The sequence below is a fragment of the Microcebus murinus genome, chromosome 9, assembly GCF_040939455.1.
Source record: "Microcebus murinus isolate Inina chromosome 9, M.murinus_Inina_mat1.0, whole genome shotgun sequence".
Taxonomy (NCBI): Eukaryota; Metazoa; Chordata; class Mammalia; order Primates; family Cheirogaleidae; genus Microcebus; species Microcebus murinus.
In genome coordinates this window covers 8,136,916-8,143,387 of record NC_134112.1, presented here as the reverse complement: position 1 = coordinate 8,143,387, position 6,472 = coordinate 8,136,916, and the positions used below count along the sequence as shown (strand labels likewise).

Genomic DNA, 6,472 nt, shown 5'->3' with positions numbered 1-6,472 from the left:
AGATAATAGGGCTAGTAAATGACTGAGTAGGGATATCAGCTAGTCCTAGCTAGGGCCAAAACCCACATGGAGGGCAGCGGGCCCTGCTGGCTCCCTGGCAAGGTCCTCCCAGTGACTCCAAGGAGGAAAGAACTCCCAAGAGCAGAGTTGCTGCTTGCAGGCAATAACCACTCCAGAATGTCTATCTGTGTTCTAGAAGGTTGGCGGAAAGAAAAGGGTCCTTCCCCTTCCCCAGCCACTCCCACCCAACCCACGCTGAAACAAATCACGTGCATGGGGGGCCTGGAGGAGCAGTCATCGCCCACCCCACGTTGTACACTTGGCCGGGAGGGAAGAGACAGAGGGGACAGCTCTGACTTCTGAACTCCGCACATTGTCCCAGGAACAACTTGGCAGTCCAGAACTTCAGCAGCACTCAGAGGACAACTTAACTTGTCATCCCAGATTCTGGCATCTGTGGGTTAAGAACTTGTCACTCCAAGAGGTTTGTGTCTGCTCTGACCCAGTAGGGCTCCTTAACCCCCAGCATACAAGGTCCCTTTTTGTCACCTCTAGACTAGATTCACACCAGATCAACTCTCACCTGCTGGAGAGGAACCAGAACCACGATACCGGAGGGCTTAACAATCAGATAAACCATATCCCACATCACAGTCAAATATATTGAAAATAACCATTTAACAAATGTATTCGACAGGTATCTTGTTGGAATATTTAACCTTTACAATGACACTACAAAGTTGGTATTATTTTTCCCATTTTGTAGATTCAAATACTGAAGTTCATAGAAGCTAACTTGCTCAAGATTGCACAACTAAACTTTGCAGTCGACTCAGCCTTAACTCCAAGACCTGATTTGAGATATCTGAGGTTAGAAAGGATGTCTAAAAATAATGATTAAAAACCATGACTACCACTTTCCTACAGCTTATTAAAACCTTAAGAAAAGAAAATCTTTAAATTTAACAACCATTAAATGCCTCATGGATCAGGCATGATGCTACACTTACTGGTATTCCTATTTTATTTGCAGAACACACTGTGGAGTGGAAAAGAGAAGCAGACAATTAACCAGCTGTCATGGAGCATGATCATTCCCAGAACGGAAGTGTAGCTTGATAGCTCCAAGAGCATGATGAGCTGAGAAATCAATCCTGAGCGTGGTGGGGAGCTTCAAAGAAGAACAGATGTTTAAACCTGGCTTTGAAGGTGGAATGGTCTTTCAGTAAACCCAGTAACGACTGTAGCAAGTACTGACAGACTTCTAAGCACCAGGCACAGAGTAAAGGTGCATAGGGGAGAAGAAAAGCTCAAGTGTCATCCAAAGTGTGACAAGGTGAATGTGTCAGTGTGTGGCACAGTTGGGTTAAGAAGCATTAGTGTTGGGAGTGACAAAAAAAAAAAAAAAAGTAGGTTGAGAATAAAGTACAAAGTGCCCTGAATGTCTTACTAAGGACTCCATTCAATAAAGAAGAGGTAAAGAATAAGAATGCAAACAGAATGAATTTCAATTAAGTAGTGAGTGGTGATTGTTACATATACCCCTGACATTTCATCACACTGTATTGGTCAAGATAGGCTATTTTGTGCTTGATAACAAAGGCTCCCCAATACCTCTGTGGCTTCATACAACAAAAATTCATTCGCCACTTCCATAAAAGTGCAGGAGTGTCCTGGTGGCACCGTGTAGCCACTGTCCAAGGAGAAATTTTGAGATCCAGGCAGCTTCCAAAGAATGAGTCTGCCATCCCAATAGACACTCTCGTGGCTGCCACAGCAGGTACCAGCTCTTCATTGCTGCAGTCCAGAAGTGACACCTGAGAATTCCACTCACAGCCTAGGGGCTAGAGACAGTGACATGACACCATCCACCTGCAAGAGGGCTGGGATTGGGAGCCTTCCAAGTGCTGTGGAGCAGTGGAGAAAAGAGCATAAGTAGTCAGTGAGCATTAGGGACATCTACCACAAACACGAATGAGTTAAATATCTATTTGGCTTAGTCCCTGCTGACATGAGCATGCCGAGTGTCAAACATTTCTCTAACACTTCTTTCCTTATCATTTTAATTTGTGGTTTTAGTTTCAGAACAAAGCCTGCTTTTCACATATTTTGCAACTTAATTCTTTGGGTTACAGAATGGCCTCCATTTAATATTCACTTGGAAGAAAAGGGATATTTTAAAATAGTGATTATGTTGATTTAATAGCAACACTGTTAAATGAAAAAAAAGTTCTAAAATACATCCTTTCATGTGGTTACAGATTGTAGATTCCTTTTAAATTCTAGTTAGCTTTGCACAGAAACCCTCAATGTAGAGAATTTGATGCTTGTGCATCTCCAAACTCCACCTAAACCGAGCCTGACACACTCCTGACCTCTCGCCCACTTGTCCATAAGGGTGACTTGCAAACACCCATACTTCCTCCCTCTACAGTTGGTTTCATGCTCCTCCAGCGCCCAGCCCTCCTGGTGCCAGGTTGTGCTTGGCTTGTGGCTCGAGAGTCCAGTCCAGCATCTGCAGCTGCCTTTCCAGGCCTCTGGCTTGGATTTACCTCACCTATTCTCCCACTTTTTGGAAAGATCTGCCAGTCCCCTAGGATTCTGCCCCAAGCCTGGTTCCCTGATCTTCAAAACAAGTGTATTTTGAAGCCACTTTTACCTACATTCATCAATAAGCACAAGATCAGTGTGGGAGATTACACTGGCAATTGTAGGACACTAGGGGAGAAGAAGTCTATGGCCAGCATCTGGGGCCGGGAGACACCTGCTCATGCACATCTCATCTCTATTATTCTAAAGAATCCGCTTTTCCAAGGTTGGCAAGAACACTCCTGCCTTCCTTGGGATTTCCACTCGGTGACATGGGGACCCCTGGGCTCAGTTGCTTCTGGACGACTATGGGGCCTTCTCTCCTGACCACAGCATCTCCAGATGCCAAATGTGCTTGTTCAAAGCCCCTCCCTGACCCTAGGTCAAACGCTGTTGCCCTCGGTAGGCTGAGGGAAGGCCGTCTCTTTCCAAATTGCATGTGCTGTTACTATTCCTAGAGTTAACATGCTTGTGACAAACGCCACAGGCATCCTCTCGGCTCTGTCTCAGGTCAAACTCCAGGACTCATGGGACCCACTACCACATTTCCTGTCCCATCCAGGGGGACCCATCATACAAAGCGCCTGGCTACACCTCCTCTCATTTGAAAACCACCAAAGCCTTCTGAGAGTCCATTTTCTGGGTTTCTGCAAAGCGTCCTATAGACCTGGAAAATGGAGATCTCTCCACTGGAATTACTCCTGAGGACAAAAAAAATGGGATAGTAGGTCTCAGATGTCACCAAGCATGGCCAGAAGGATTCTTCTAAAGGAACAGTGAAAATATAACTCGAGTTGGCGTGCCCTGCTGCTTTAACTTCTCATGACGTCATCTCGTTACACTGCGTTGCGAAAAGAATCCAAAGCCACAAGACTCGGCACCTGCCACTGAGAGCCTTCTAGGCATTCAGCACACATGTCAAGCATAGTACTCGTAATCTTCACAAATTCCCTGGAAGCCAGGAATGCTGGCATCTCCATTTCACAGGTAAGTAAAGAGCAGCTCAATGGGGAGGAGTTCTTAAGCTTGCAGGTCCTGAACCAGGACACAGTCAGGCCTGCAGACTGCTCAGGAAGTGCGTACCAACACAGGTCTCATCGCTGGGACCCCAGGACCCAACGCCAGCTGCACCTTCCATGACTGATGGGGCCATGGCACCTTCTGAAGCTCCACAAGCCTCATTTTCAGCGAGTGAGGGGGCAGGGTGGGGGAGAGAGCATGCACCAGGAGATTAGTTTACTTTAAGGAACTGGCTCACACAGTGGTGGGAGCCGGCTAGTCTGAAATCTCTAGGGCAGGCCCGCAGGGTGGAAGTTCAGGTAAGGCTGATGTGGTCCTGAGTCTGAAGTCCACAGGGGAGACTTGTCAGGCAAGAAACACAGGCAGGGTTTTGATCTTGCAGTCTTGAAGCAGAATTTCTTCTTCTTTGGGGAAGCTCAGTCTTTGCTCTGAAGGAGTGGCGGAGGCCCACCCACATACGGAGCTGGTCATATGCTTTACCTAAGATCCACGGACTTAGATTTAATAACATCCGAAAAATACCTTCGTGGCAACGTCTAGACCAGTGTTTCAGCAAACATCCGGGCACCATGGTCCGGTCAAGGTGACATATGACGTTAACCATCACAGTCCTTGTGCTCAGAGGACAGTGCAAAACGGTGCTGCAAGTGTTCTGCTGCTCATGTTTCCTCCTTTTTCTTTCCATTTTCTGACAACTTCAGGCACTACCTGAGGTCGCGTCGTGTGCCAGGTGGAGCCTTGGGGTGGAGACTGTGCAGGGCTGTCCCCCGCTCTGCACCGGGCTCTGAGCAGCTGTCCCGGCTCAGAGATCCAGCTGAGGACATGCTCCTCCTGCTGGCTTTCAACTTGGGGGTTTTTCCTTTCAATTTGTTTGTTTTTCTTTCCAAATCCTTGAGGATATATTTATTCTGCCTTAAGAACACTCAACCCTTTGTAACACTGCCATGTTTAGTATAATCTGAGGCTTTGATTTATGCTGTTTTTAGTTGCTTTCCCTTTTGCCATCCATCGTGCTAATCTGCAAGTTTACTGTTTTTACTGTTCCTTTTATTCAAGCTATCTATTCATGACAAAAAGATCTCTTCATGTGTATTAGCCTTTGTTTACAGTTCTTTCCATTCATAGAGCTTTTTTTCAGCCCCACAGGTATTTTTCTCTTTCCTCTACCCTCGAATCCTCTCTCTTGCATGATTTGTTTCCAGATCAATATTCCATCTCACTGGACCATCCTTCCCTGCTTCTGTGGAGATGTTTATCTAGCTAACTCTCTCTTAGATTTTGTGCTTTAACTATTCCTCCTTTTGTCATTTATTTTAGTGTTTCCATGTTTTCTACTCAATTCTTTTTTTTTTTTTTTCCTGATTCAATTCTGTGAAATCTACTCAATTCTAAAAGCACTTCTGCTTTAATAATTTTTCTCCAACTTTATTATTTTATCAACATTTCTTTTTTTTTTTTTTATTACTTTGCTGGCAAAGGAGACATTTCTTTTTACTACATAGATTCACATGTCTGCCTGTCTGCCTCTCTCACGTGAGAGCTCGAACTTGAACTTGACTGTAGCCGGGGCAGGTAAGAATTTTGGCACATGCGCTGACGTGAACTGCATTCTCAATCTTCCGTATCTTACGGCTTAAATTCTGTCTCTATTCTATACAGTGTACTGTCCTCCCATTACAGAGATGGAGCCCCACGTAAATCGGCAAAAAAGTGTGGTTACAAAGCCCCTGGCTGGTGAAGAGACTGTAGCAGAAGTGCCCAGCGGGTGGCCTTTCTCGGAAGGGACTGGAGGCAGCTGGACAGCGCTGTCCCTGCGCCCCGGCCTCTGAGCAGGGAGCTTGTCGAGATTCCTGCATACAGAAAGTTTAAGGCCTCTCTTCCCTCCCGCTTGTCCCCTGCCCCCCATCCATCCCCACAAGAGCCCCCTCCCCACTGGGTGTTGACTCTCCGGGGCTGCTTCCCCAGGACATCGCAGTCCTTTGGGGCGGCCCAAGTGTCAGGCACAGGCCTGGAGCTCCTGGGGCAGCTCCAAGGGCTTCCCAGTCACCAAGACCCGCGGGGACCCACCAGGCCCCGAATGGGCCAGGCAGGCAAGTGAGGCTGCGCAGTCGAGGCCCCCCACCCCGTTTTTTAAATAGTCCAACACCAGTTAACATACATTATAGTCAGATATGTGGCATCCAGCCCATTATTCTAAGACATTTTTGCAAATGGTATTTCAAAATTCGTTTCTTCCAGCCTTTTCCTAAAGGGACCAAGAACAGTGTACATTTCAGAAATTCAGCAGTAGAGCTGCTTTTCAGCAGTTGCTTACTCTGGACAGTGTGGCCAATGTCTTCTATTCTTGTCCCTCTGCCACCTCACCCCACTGTGGTTCTGCACAATCCCCTGTGACTTCATTGGTCTTCCGTGCTTGTCCTAACCCCTGAGTGAGTGTGGCCACGGGTCACCCCAATGGGCCAGCAGCTGGTGGGAGGGGGCAAGATCCCCCAAGCAAGAGGGTCTAGGGGTGACAGAAGCAGATTCCTAGGTTCCAGAGTCAGGCTTCAGTGTCTGAGAGGCCCACTTAGATTTGTTTATGGTCACCAGGAGTAGCCAGAGCAGCAAGAGAATGCCTCCCACTTAGGGACTCCTTCTCATGGGTCAGTCATGATGCAAAGCCCTTCAGCCACTCATTTCCTTCTCACTACTACTACTACTACTCATTACATCCTTACTTACCTAAAACCGCAAGGTATGCAGGTGTCTGTGGCAAAGCCAAGTGTGACCTGCTAAGATCAAACAGTAAAAGTAAGCACTGGTGCGGAGCACGTGAGACCGGAGGGGTGCAGACCTGCCCAGGAGTCCACTGGTGGAGGCGGCA

General features: G+C 47.2%; 1 long non-coding RNA gene across 1 annotated transcript; it reads left to right on the top strand.

The window, feature by feature from the left end:
• Positions 1-203: 203 nt before the first annotated feature.
• On the top strand, positions 204-1,153 carry LOC105870678 (uncharacterized). The gene is made up of 3 exons (XR_012920940.1): positions 204-484; positions 767-870; positions 1,034-1,153. It is a non-coding gene; the product is annotated as an uncharacterized LOC105870678 (long non-coding RNA).
• The last annotated feature ends 5,319 nt before the right edge of the window (positions 1,154-6,472 follow it).